We start from the raw sequence: 13852 nt of genomic DNA on the forward strand, positions 1-13852 counted from the left end.
TAAAAACTTTGTGACACACAAAGCGATATTCATTTTCTCCTTCTACTTTTCACTCTGTAGACCAAGATGGCAGACTATATCAGCCTTTGTGGAATGTGACCTTGTATTGCTTTGCCCTACTCTGCTCTGCTCTGCTCTGCTCAACTTAACAGACGTGTTTTTGCTTTTGTTTATGATTTTTGCTTGCTTGCTCGCTCGCTCCCATGACTTGACTGTGGTTTCCCTTTCTATTACAGCACGGTGACCAGACTGCCTTGGGGTAATCAGAAAGGAGGCCAGAAGCAGTCTTTTTTCTGACGCACTGAGACTACATACCAGCCGATTTGGAGGAAAAGATATCCCTCTCTCCCTCCCTCCCTCCCTCCCTCCCTCCCTCCCTCCCTCCCTCCCTCCCTCCCTCCCTCCTTGACCCATTTTCCCTCTTTCCCGATACACTCAATAAATTTAAAGTAAATCAATGAATCAAGTCTCTAGTAATTTATTTGTTGGGATTTATTTGTTGGAAATTATCCCTCCACACCTTCGCCCCTCCCCCCACCACTCGAGGATGTCTCCCTGGGGGGGGGCGGGGGGGTTGGGTGGACTCGTGTAGGCATACCTCTCCTCCCTTGGCTTTCCGGTCCACTTCGCTCCAGCATACCTAACTCTTTGGAAATGGTAATAGAGTTCATGACACACCCTCACAGAGAGAGGAAGAGTCCGATCGTTCACTGATTCGCTCTCAGCCAGCCTCGCCCTGACAGCTCAGGCATGTCTAAATCCGAATGTGGGCAATATTTACATGACTTGACTTGGTGCTTCTAACTTTTTCTCTCTCTTTTTTTTTTTCTTCTTTAGTATTTTTTTCTTTACCCTACAAACAGCACACTGCAGCTGTCTTCGGACACACAGCAGATCGATCCCATAACAGAGGGTTGTGAGCCACCATGGGAATAGAACTCAGGACCTCTGGAAGAACACAGTCAGAACTCTTAACTGCTGACTCCATTATTTCCGATTAATGTTTAATGTTTATTTTATTTTATTTTATTTTATTTTATTTTATTTTCGGAGCTGGGGACCGAACCCAGGGCCTTGTGCTTCCTAGGCAAGCGCTCTACCACTGAGCTAAATCCCCAACCCCAATGTTTAATGTTTAAATAAATAAACCTTGTAAAGAAATTAAGCATCTTAAAACCATAGGCATGTGCATCCCCTCCTCATTCGTTCATTCCCTCGCTCATTCATTCAGACAGACAGACAGACAGACAGACAGACAGACAGACAGACAGACAGCAACCAAAGTCTAGCCTTTAACAAAGCAAGAAAGCATACCCTGCGGGACGCACAGATGAATTCCTGAGGCTTACCCTGCAGAGCTTACATGAGGCTTAGTAAAGGACTGACCTGACAACAGCTACCTACATACGTTGAAAAGTCTACCTGGTATTGACGGATGATGACAAACTGTATGTGTGATACAAAACTGTATGTGTGGTTCCCCTTATAACTCATCTCGAAGAGCCCAGCTGTTGGGGCTCGTTCTTTTGGGGGGAAATGGAGGCTTTTCATCTTTCCCAAAGCTCCTCCTAGATCCTTTCTGTCCATCTGTCCATCCGTCCGTCCGTCCGTCTGTCCGTCCGTCCGTCCATCAAATTCTACCCTAGGCCTGCCCTTAGGTTGGTGGTCGTCCATTGAGTGCTAGTGACTTCTGACTTGTCTCTGTCTTCCCCTCTGAGAACTGTATTTAGATCTGATGCAGGCACGCAGGCAGGCAGGCAGGCAGGCAGGCAGGCAGGCAGGCAGGCAGGCCCTCCCTCGTTTTGAAACAGACAGACAGACAGACAGACAGACAGACCAAAGGGTCAATGACTGACTGCACTTAAAGGGGCTGTTGACTCCTCTTTGGAGTTACCGCTGTTTAAAACTTGCTTGATAAAATAAAGTCATCGAATCCAAACTACGCAAAGGGGACACTATAACAAATTACGACTGCTTGTGTATATAGAAAACAGGGTTTTTTCTTTCCCTTATTCCATTATGTATGTTTGCTTTTCTTCAAGAATAAAACCGGCTAGGTGGTGCCTCGGAGACTTTTTTTTTTTTCCCCCCAGGAGTCCCTTCGGGCCCTGCCAGCGGGAGCCTGGACCTCTGAGGCCAGAGAGGGTGTGCTGTATCCCCGGCTCGCTCCCTCCCTCCTGGGATCAATCTAAAAAATGGACAGTTTTGGACACAAGCTTAAGTAATGTTCAGCTCATTCATGCAAGAGAGATGTAGGAAGGACAACACCCCCACCCCCACCCCCACCCCTACCCCCACCCGACCAAATAATACCCTAACCAATAAAAACTAGCTCCTTACTCCTCCGCCTGAGGATTTCTGCGGTCTCATGGTTTGTTCTTGGTTGTTGTTGTTGTTGTTGTTGTTGTTGTTTTGTTTTGTTTTGTTTTGTTTTGTTTTGTTTTGTTTTGTGTTTTTCAGACTTTAAGACAAATGTAGGGGTTGGGGATTTAGCTCAGTGGTAGACCGCTTGCCTAGGAAGCACAAGGCCCCGGGTTCGGTCCTCAGCTCCGAAGAAAAAGGAAGAAAAAAACAAAAACAATAAGACAAATGCTTGTTGTGATTCTCATTTCATTTCAAGGCTGCTATTCTCTAAATCAGAAGGACTCCCTTACAATTCTTCATGGGTAAACTTGCTTTACATCCCTGACATCAACAACAAAAAGAATTCAGAAAGTGGTGATGGACCAATCTGTTTGGGTGTTTCTTGCCTGCTTGACCTTGACTCGCACAAGAGAGCATAGAGAATAAAATAAAGTAGGTGGATGGAGAGATGGCACCGTCGTTAAGAGCACTGATTGCTCTTACAGCGGTCCTGAGTTCAATACCCAGCCAACACATGGCGGCTTGCAACCATCTGTAATTGTCAATCATGCCCTCTTCTGGGGTGTCTGAAGACACCTACAGGGTACTCGAATAGACATAAAACAAACAAACAAACAAACAAACAAATCTTTAACAATTAAAAACAAAAAGAATAAAATAAAGCGAAGGACCCGCCTTGGAGACCTGCCCGGTATTGCTCCAGAGTCTACTTTTTAAAACACAGAGGTAGGGGTTGGGGTTTTAGCTCAGTGGTAGAGTCCTTGCCTAGCAAGCTCAAGGACCTGGGTTCAGTCCTCAGCTCTGGGAGAAGAAAAAAAATACACACACACACACACACACACACACACACACACACACACACACACACACAGAGAGAGAGAGAGAGAGAGAGAGAGAGAGAGAGAGAGTTTGACAGCAATAAAAAACAAAACAAAACCACTTTAAAATACAGAGATGTAAGGATACTCAGAGGGCTCAGAGGAAGCAACCAAGTGTTTGTTATATGGGTGCCAACAATATGGTTCATCTCTTCTTCTCTTCCACGTGGCATGGTGGCCAAGGTGGTGGGGAAACCACACAGTGAAAGGAATTGAACTACAGCACACAAGCAAGTCTCCCTCCCAGACATGAATAAAACTGAAATTAGGCTAAATGTACAATGAAAGGAAGCCAGGTGTTCGTGCATGTCTTTATTTCCATCATTCAAGAGGCAGAGGTGTTTAGAACTGTGTCTCTGTGAGATAGAGGAAGGCAGGCAGGCAGGCAGGCAGGCAGGCAGGCAGGCAGGCAGGCAGGCAGGCAGGCAGGCCTGATCTAGGTACTGATTTCCAGGTCTATGTGCAGACACCCCTGACTCAAATAAAGGAGTGAAAAGGAAAAAAAAATACAATTCACCTGGAAGGGTCAGCCAGCCATCAGATGCAGTGAACTAGAAAATTGGGATTCTCAACTGAGGCCTGTTCCCTCCCTCCCTCCCTCCCTCCCTCCCTCCCTCCCTCCCTTCCTTCCTTCCTTCCTTCCTTCCTTCCTTCCTTCCTTCCTTCCTTCCTGGCTTACAGACAGCCAGGTCCAAGCCCAAAAGAGTCCAGCAAGGAGCTTAGAGACTATGAGAGAGTGCACAGGTGTTCTAGGGAGGAATCAGCTCACCACCCAGCATCCCCATTTGGGTTCTTGTGCAATCGACACAGGGAGATTGACAATCTGGAATTTAGTGAGAAATCAAACAAGGGACACAGAATGCAAAATATTTATTTACACAGCAAGTGGGTCAGTTGGATTAGCAAGCTAGGACACCCACCCCCGACCCCATCCCAGCCCCCTACCACTGCCGGGTCTCCCTTCCTTGTTATCCCTTTCTCATGCCTCCCTCAATATGGGCACAGAGGACCAGGAACATGTTTCTCTCAAAAACGCGTTTTCTGCTGTGAACTCAGTCTGGCAGAGAGTGAGTGGGTGAAGGATCCCTAAAGACCAGAGAGTTTATTAGAGGAAGGCTACCTCACAGTGTTCTTCACACCAGGAACAACAACAACAACAACAACAACAACAACAACAACAACAACAACAGCAACAGCAACAGCAACAGCAACAGCAACAATGAATCAACAAATGGTGGACAGGAGATGAGCAGGGATGCTGGGGGGATGGGAGGGAGGGTAGGGCTGGTGAATCTGCACCTCCCTGAAGGTCTGCCTGTGAAATACTGGTTGATATATGCCTAGTTGAGGACAATATTCCCCTCTCCTGTGGTTTTCAATGGGACATGACTTCATTGCCAGAGACTATGGAATTGTTTCCATTTTCCCCTTCAAGAACTGTGTTTAGATCTGTTACAGACAGGCTCTGGGTTTTGAAACAAACAAACAAACAAACACACACACACACACACACACACACACACACACACACACACACAACGAGAGAGAGAGAGAGAGAGAGAGAGAGAGAGAGAGAGAGAATAGAGAAAAACAGAGACAGACACAAGAGAATTTGATCTCTCTCTCTCTCTCTCTCTCTCTCTCTCTCTCTCTCTCTCTCTCTTCTCTCTCCCCCTCCCCCCTCCCCTAGTTTCTCAGACTGGGTTTCTCTGTATTCGTCTGTAGGGCGGGAAGGACTGAAACTCTCAGATTCACCTTTCTCTGCCTCCCTAGTGCTGCTTTGATGGTAGTTTGGGGAGATTGGGATAGGAAGTAAAAAAGCTTGAGTGCTGATATCAAAGCCTCCCCTCCCCCCCACATGCATGCATGCATACACACACACACACACACACACACACACACACACACACACACACACACACACACCCCTACCTGTCTCCTTCACACAGTTATTAAAAACTTTTTAACTGTGATTTAGAAAGTGTCTAGGGCTGGAGAGATGGCTCAGCGGTTAAGAGCACCCGATTACTCTTCCAGAGGTCCTGAGTTCAATTCCCAGCAACCACATGGTGGCTCACAACCATCTGTAAAGAGATCCGAAGCCCTCTTCTGGTGTATCTGAAGACAGCTACAGTGTACTTATATATAATAAATGAATAAATCTTTAAAAAAAAAAAAAAAAAAGAAAGTGTCTAGATCATAGCTTCAGAGTCAGCACATCCTCTCCATACAGAAGACACTGACTGACTGACTGACTGACTGACTGACTGACAGACGGACGGACGGACGGACGGACACACACACACACACACACACACACACACACACACACACACACACAAATACATATTTATATATTTAAAATGATGCTTAAAAAAAACCCGTCTTCCTGTATAACGGAGGTTTAAAGGGAATCTGGCTGACAGCACGTTTTTGTGGTGTTTTAATTCCTTTTTTTTTTTTTTAACCAAATAGGAGGGAGATCTGTTGTCCCTTTTATTAAAAGCCAAAGTATTAAGTGGCGAGCCGATGTTTCAACTTTCACCATTCTGTTCCTTTCACCAAAAAGAGGGGGTTCTTTGGCTTTTCCTTTCCTTTTTGAAACAAAACCAGTTGGCCTAGCTTCCCTGTTTCTTTTCCCTCTTCCACGGTATGCTCGATGAAATAAAGTAAACAAATGAAGTTTCTAGTTATGTATTTGTTTGGGAGACCCGAACTATCTCTCAAGAGAGAGTTGCGGGTGTTGGGGATTTAGCTCAGTGGTAGAGCGCTTGCCTAGCAAGCGCAAGGCCCTGGGTTCGGTCCCCAGCTACGGAAAAAAAAAAAAAAAAAAGAAAAAAAAAAAAAGAAAGAAAGAAAGAAAGAAAGAAAGAAAAGAAAAAAAGAAAAGGAAAAAAAAAAGAGCGAGTTGCATCTCCCCGCCGCCCCCCCACACACAAGGCCTCCTCCCTGTATGTGGGGGGAGGGGGAGGGGTGGACAGGAGCTAGCTGAGAGGGGGTGGGGTGGGGCGGGGCTGGAGAATATGCAGGTCCCTGAAGGTCAGTCGGGGAAATACTGCTGCTGCCCTAGCACGCTTCAGTGCCTCTTTAGAGTTTAGAGTTTTCTAAAGTTTTCTGCCTGAAATCAGCGAGTGATGATTTCACTGTGAAATGATGTCTGATCATCGCTCTCGCTGTCCTGTCAGGGCTCCGGCTCCTGGCAAATGTCTGACTGAAGGAAACCTTAGTTAGACTCACACCCAGCTGTTTGGAAATGGTAATGGAGTTGATAGCACACCCTGGGGGAAAGAGGCAGACTCCCTTTTTGCTCACTCTCAATTCCCAGCCTCGCCCTGCCAGCTCGGGGATTTCTAAGTAAGGGTGAATCTGGACCATATATGTACAGGGTTTGGCGTTTCTGATTCATGTTTAATGTTTAGTTAAATAAAGCTTGTCAAGGGCTGGAGAGATGGCTCCGAGGTTAAGAGCACTCACCGCTCTGCTCTTCCAGAGGTCCTGAGTTCGATTCCACAGAAACCACATGGTGGCTCACAACCCTCTGCAAAGGGATATCCCATGCACTCTACTGCCCTGTGTATATGAAAAGGGCTTTAGTGTACTCAATGTAAGTGAAAATAAATAAGTAAACCTTTAAAAGAATGAAACAAAATGAAGCTTGCAAAGAAATTGAGCATCTTAAAATGCCAGGCACGTTTATCCGCTCCTTTTTTTTTATTTCGTGTGTGGATCACATAACCACAGAGGTGGTTCCCCTTTCCTTAACCTCGACAGCCCAACTGGGACAGAAGTGCAAACTATCATCTACCTATCTGGGAGTGGAGTGGTTGGATACAGGGAGATGGAGCATTTGCAGTTAGTAAAGTTCTGATGTCGGTTTTTATTTCCTTTCATTTTTGGATAGATATCGGGAGCCTTTTTTTTTTTTAAGTACAAATTTTGTTTTCTGTGCAACATTCTGATCATAGTTTCCCATCGCAAAGCTCTTTCCAGATCCTTCCTCCCCATCCACCACCCCGTACTAACCCAGGCCTGCCCTTAGATGTGGTTGATGCATACCCAGGTGAGTCTCCATTGGAGAAAGGACGATATTCCCATCTCCTATGACTGTCAATGGCCGATGACCTAAATGCCAGTGACTTCGGACTTGACTCCATTTTCCCCTCTGAGAACTGGGTTTGGATCTGTTGAACGCAGGCAGGCCCTCGGTTTTGAAACAAACAAACAAACAAACAAACAAACACACCAAAAAATATTTAAAGCAGGCAACAACTGCCTGCACGCCAAGAGACTGTTGACTCCTCTTTGGAGATAGTACGATGTGAAACTTGCTTAATAAAGTAGAGTCCACACAACACAAAGGGAACACTTTAACAAATTATGAAGGAGAGAGGGGGGGGGGTATGTTTATCTACCTCCTCTTGTTTCTCAGACTAGAGATTTCATCTTCCTCTGTCTCTCGAGTGCTGGTGGCTTTGCTGCTGGTTTGGGGGGGGGATTGGGATAGGGATAGGAAGAGAAAAGGCTTGAGTGCTGATTTTAAAGCTCTCTCTCTCTCTAAAGCTCTCTCTCTCTAAAGCTCTCTCTCTCTCTCTCCCCCCCTCCTTCTCTCTCTCTTTACACACACACACACACACACACACACACACACACACACACACACACACACACACACACACACACACTGGAGAGGAAGACAGGAAGACCTATCTAGATGCAACGTGAAGAAGGCCTATGTCAGATGAGTTAATGGCTAGGGAACTGTTAGCTGGCTAGTCTGCCATTTTGTTGCAGTTGCTAATATTATAAGGACACTTTCTCATTGGTTGTTTCTGCTGTTGCTGCCAGAATTCATTACATATTCTGTTAGGCTCTTCTGTGTGATAACACACTCAGAAACCGAACACTGTTGAAGTCAGTCTAACTGCTTTCTTTGTTGTCTAGTTACCCGCAATAATCTTGGACCTGAACTGAACACCCAGCAGCACTTCCCGCACCCACCCATGTATAAGCTTTTATAACCTGGACCACCAACACTAGAGCGACAGGGCAGACAGAGACTATTTGGAACTGGACTTCCATTTTGAGTTTTTGTTTGTGTTCTTGTTTTTTTCTCCTGTCCTGTCCTGTCCTGTCCTGTCCTGTCCTGTCCTGTCCTCTCTGTCTGTATGTCTGTCTGTCTGTCTGTCTGTCTGTCTGTCTGTCTGTAAATCCACACATATAGTTCTTTCCACATCTTATATCTCAAAACAAATAATGCTTGCTGTGATCCTCATTTCATTCAAGGGTACTACTCTCTAGACCAGAGGAGCCCCCTTACAATTCTCCACAGGTAGTGATGACCGGAGTGTTCAGTGCGACTAAGCAGGAATTATATGGTTGCCGCCATTATGCTTGATCTTACCGAAGGTAGGGTTGCGGGGCATGGTTGCCACGATGGCGACCAGTAGACCGTGATTGAGGAGACGGAACAATAATTAACCTACAATTCTCCCTCTCTGTCAACTGTTTCTCTGTCACTCTCTGTCTCTCTTCCCTCCTTCCCTCCCCCGTCTCTCAGACCTGAATGAGCATTGGAACTAAAGTAAATGTACATGTGAAAAGAAGCCAGGTGTGGTGCTGCATGTCTTTGATTGCATCACTTGAGAGGTGAAGGTGGGTAGAACTCTGTGAGCAGGCTGCAGACCTGAACCAGGTACTGATTTCCAGGGCTTTTGTGCAAAGACCCCTGACTCAACTAAAGAAATGAGGAGGAAAATAAAGAAACAGATACAATTAACTTGGAATAAACCAAACAAACTAAGAAAAAGGAAAGGCAGTAATGGAGTGGCCTGGCTTACAGAGGAGGGGCAGACATTTATCTGCCATTGCCTCCTCGGTTGAACACACAAACACACGCATGGGGGAGGGGGGAGAGACAGAGACAGAGAGAGACAGAGAGACAGAGAGAGGAAGAGAGACAGAGACAGGGAGACAGAGAGAGAGACAGACACAGAGAGAGAGAGACAGACAGACAGAGACAGAGAGACACAGAAAATTCGATCCCTGTCTCTCTCTCTCTCTCTCTCTCTCTCTCTCTCTCTCATCACAGGCTGAGCTCAGGGACAGTGAGTTCCACACTCACTCAGAGAAAAACTCTGTCTCCAGTCACCCTCACCCACACGCCTTCAAAATGATCCATTGTACTATTTTAGATTTATGTCTGAGGAGCCCCTCTCCCTCCGCCTCCTCCTGTTACGTTGTAGAAACGTTTAATCCCAAACAGGGCTTCTCTCCTACCCTGCCTTGATGATTCTGTTCCTGGATAAAAGATACACAAGCTTTATTATCTACAGGAAGCCTTAAATAGCACTAGAAGACCTGGGCAGGCAGATATCTACCCTCTAGGTTGTTAGTTTTGGGGGTTTTGTTTGTTTGTTTGTTTTTGTGTTTTTTGTTGTTGTTTTTAATTTTTTTAGATTTGTTTTTTATTTATCTGAGTATGCTGCAGTTATCTTCAGACACACCAGAAGAGATCAATCAGATCTCATTACAGATGGTTGTGAGCCACCATGTGGTTGCTGGCAATTGAACTCAGGACGTCTGGAAGAGCAGTCAGTGCTCTTAACCGCTGAGCCATCTCTCCAGCCCCTGTTGTTGTTTTTTGTTTTGGTCAAAAACCTGGATTCTCGGGGTTGGGGATTTAGCTCAGTGGTAGAGCGCTTGCCTAGCAAGCGCAAGGCCCTGGGAAGAGCAAGGTCCCCAGCTCCGGAAAAAAAGAAAAGAGGAAGAAAAAACAAACAAAACAAACAAAACAAAAAAAACCCTCTGGATTCTCAGGAGCTGTGTGGTGTGTCCTCTTATGTTCTGGTGCCCTCTTCTGGCATGCAGACATATAGGAATCAGAGAGAGCCCACATTTTTGTCCAGGAACAAACAAACTGCCAAACTGCCAAACAAACAACAAAGGATTGTAGGTTTTGACTGGCTCTGTAGGTTTCAGAGAAAGGCAGGGCAGACCTCTGTGAGTTTGGGACTAGACTACTCTACCGAGCAAGTTCCAGGGAGGGATTCCACAGGAGCACAGTGGACTGGACAAAATTTTGACTTTGTAATTTTATTTTTTGCCCAATTGGGATTTATGATTTGATTGTCACAAAACTTATACCTTTCATTTTATTTTATTTTCGGCCAAAATTTCATTTTCAGTTTCACTTCCGATTTAACTTTTAATTTCTTGTCGCGCTTATGTTCGGATCGAGTTAATTCTCTGGGGAGCTGTGCCCTTGCCACTGGTGCTGGCAGAAGGGGATCCCGAGATCTAGAGGTTCTGTGTGGTGGGCTGTGTGGCAGAGGAAAAAAATGAAATTAAGAACATATATAAATCTATGGATTTGTATAAGGAGAAACGTATGGTATGGTGGGAAGATGTAAGGGAGAGAAAAATAAAAAAAAAAGATAGATAGATAGATAGATAGATAGATAGATAGATAGATAGATAGAGTGATTCATGCTCCCAGCCTCCTATGTACAGAGTTCCCCGAGGCGTTTTTACTCGCCAAATAAAGACTGCGGTGTTTCCCAACACACCATGTGAATGTCCGTGGCTGTCGAAATTATTTCATTTATGTTTTTCACGTTTGTCGTCCGTGTCACTTCAAAGGCCATTGTGACTTCAGTCTTGTTATTGATTCATATATGCTTTCTATTTCTTTTCATTTTTCAAAACCTTTTTGTCTAAATTGTATTTGTCATTCACCTTGATTTAAACATTTATTAAAGTCCAGTTTGCCATTTATTCGTATTTACTCGTACTTTATTATTATTTTATAAATTTATTCCATCATTTCGTTTCAGTCGTCTATATTTGCCCTTCCTCTCGTTCCCGCTTTTCTTTTTTTTTCTTTTTTCTTTTTTCTTTTTTCAGAGCTGGGGACTGAACCCAGGGCCTTGCATTTGCTAGGCAAGCACTCTACCACAGAGCTAAATCCCCAACCCCGTCGTTCCCACTTTATGTCTGTTAACATTTAATTGTTTTATCTCCCTTGTCCTTCTGTGTCCCTCGTCTTAATTTCTGCTTTATTGTTTTCTTTTTTTTTTTAATTTATTTATTTAACGCATGTGAGTACACTGTAGCTGTCTTCAGACACACCAGAAGAGGGCATCAGATCTCATTACAGATGGTTGTGAGCCACCATGTGGTTGCTGGGATTTGAACTCAGGACCTCTGGGAGAGCGGTCAGTGCTCTTAACCGCTGAGCCATCTCTCCATCCCATCTGTTTTATTGTTTACATCGCACTTACTCTGTTTTTATGGCGATCTATTAACTTTTTTCCATGTCAGTCGTCGGTATCTGTTGATCACCTTGATTTTATTTTTTTTTTTCTTTTTTCTTTTTTTCGGAGCTGGGGACCGAACCCAGGGCCTTACTCTTGCTAGGCAAGCGCTCTACCACTGAGCTAAATCCCCAACCCCGATCACCTTGATTTTTGTTTTATTGTTTATTCACATTGACTCTTTATTCATTATTATTTTTAAGTAAAATAAAATAAATAAAATTTAAATATGGTAAAAATATTTGTTAAACAGATATTAAAAGGGAGGTCTACAGCAGATTTTTAAACTAACGGGCACACACACACACACACACACACACACACACACACACACACACACAAATTTCTCCCAGAGGTCCTGAGTTCAATTACCAGCAACCACAAGGTGGCTGACAACCATCTGTAATGGGATCTGATGCTCTCTTCTGGTGTGTCTGAAAATAGCTACAGTGTACTCTTACGCATAAATAAAATAAATAAATCTTTAAAAAAAAAATAAAATATGAGGTTGGCTCTCTTTGCTCCTCTCTTTGCTCTTTTGCTCTTCCTCTCTTCCCCTCTTCCCCTTTGTCCCTTCTCTCCCCATTCCCCTCCCAAATTCTCTCCACGTGCTCATGACTGGCCTTTACTCTCTTCTTCTACCTTTCTTCTCTCATTAAACCTCTCCGTGGAGGGGGAGGGGTGTGTGTGTGAGTGGGGGGAGGGGGGAATGAGGTTGACCAGTCTTCCTGTGTAACAGAGGTTTAAAAGGAGGCTGGTCGACAAAACGTTTTTTTTTGTGGTTTTTATTCTCTCTCTCTCTCTCTCTCTCTCTCTCTCTCTCTCTCTCTCTCTTTCTCTCTCTCTCTCTTAATCAACTCGGAAGTCGATCTGCTGTCCCTTTTATTAAAAGCCAAAGTATTAAGTGGCGAGCCGATGTTTCAACTTTCACCATTCTGTTCCTTTCACCAAAAAGAGGGGGTTCTTTGGCTTTTCCTTTCCTTTTTGAAACAAAACGAAAGGAGGAGCTCGACCAGTTGGCCTAGCTTCCCTGTTCCTTTTCCCTCTTCCACGGTATGCTCGATGAAATAAAGTAAATAAATGAAGTTTCTAGTTATGTATTTGTTTGGGAGACCCGAACTCTCTCTCAAGAGAGAGTTGCATCTTCCCGCTGCCGCCCCCCCCCCCACACACACACACAAGGCCTCCTCCCTGTATGTGGGGGGAGGGGAGGGGTGGACAGGAGCTAGCTGAGAGGGGGTGGGGTGGGGCGGGGCTGGAGAATATGCAGGTCCCTGAAGGTCAGTCGGGGAAGTACTGCTGCTGCCCTAGCACGCTTCAGTGCCTCTTTAGAGTTTAGAGTTTTCTAAAGTTTTCTGCCTGAAATCAGCGAGTGATGATTTCACTGTGAAATGATGTCTGATCATCGCTCTCGCTGTCCTGTCAGGGCTCCGGCTCCTGGCAAATGTCTGACTGAAGGAAACCTTAGTTAGACTCACACCCAGCTGTTTGGAAATGGTAATGGAGTTGATAGCACACCCTGGGGGAAAGAGGCAGACTCCCTTTTTGCTCACTCTCAATTCCCAGCCTCGCCCTGCCAGCTCGGGGATTTCTAAGTAAGGGTGAATCTGGACCATATATGTACAGGGTTTGGCGTTTCTGATTCATGTTTAATGTTTAGTTAAATAAAGCTTGTCAAGGGCTGGAGAGATGGCTCTCCACAGAGGTGGTTCCCCTTTTCTTAACCCAACTGGGACAGAAGTGCAAACTATCATCTACCTATCTGGGAGTGGAGTGGTTGGATACAGGGAGATGGAGCATTTGCAGTTAGTAAAGTTCTGCTGTCGGTTTTGTTTTGTTTTGTTTTGTTTTGTTTTGTTTCCTTTCATTTTTGGATAGATTTTTTGGATAGCCTTTTTTTTTTTTTCTTTTTAAATACAAATTTTGTTTTCTGTGCAACATTCTGATCATAGTTTCCCATCGCAAAGCTCTTTCCAGATCCTTCCTCCCCATCCACCACCCCGTACTAACCCAGGCCTGCCCTTAGATGTGGTTGATGCATACCCAGGTGAGTCTCCATTGGAGAAAGGACGATATTCCCATCTCCTATGACTGTCAATGGCCGATGACCTAAATGCCAGTGACTTCGGACTTGACTCCATTTTCCCCTCTGAGAACTGGGTTTGGATCTGTTGAATGCAGGCAGGCCCTCGGTTTTGAAACAAACAAACAAACAAACAAACAAACAAACAAACAAACAAACACACCAAAAAATATTTAAAGCAGGCAACAACTGCCTGCACGCCAAGAGACTGTTGA

At 44.9% G+C, this 13852-nt stretch overlaps 1 long non-coding RNA gene across 1 annotated transcript in view; it reads left to right on the forward strand.

The window, feature by feature from the left end:
- Positions 1 to 461, forward strand: part of LOC147997191 (uncharacterized) — an 18388-nt gene extending 17927 nt beyond the window's left edge. Inside the window, exon 3 of the long non-coding RNA XR_015648112.1 lies at positions 237 to 461. This is a non-coding gene — a long non-coding RNA (uncharacterized LOC147997191). The remainder of the gene's footprint in view (positions 1 to 236) is intronic.
- The last annotated feature ends 13391 nt before the right edge of the window (positions 462 to 13852 follow it).

Source organism: Rattus norvegicus, unplaced genomic scaffold (assembly GCF_021556685.1).
Source record: "Rattus norvegicus strain SHRSP/BbbUtx unplaced genomic scaffold, alternate assembly SHRSP_T2T unassigned-0000234, whole genome shotgun sequence".
Taxonomy (NCBI): Eukaryota; Metazoa; Chordata; class Mammalia; order Rodentia; family Muridae; genus Rattus; species Rattus norvegicus.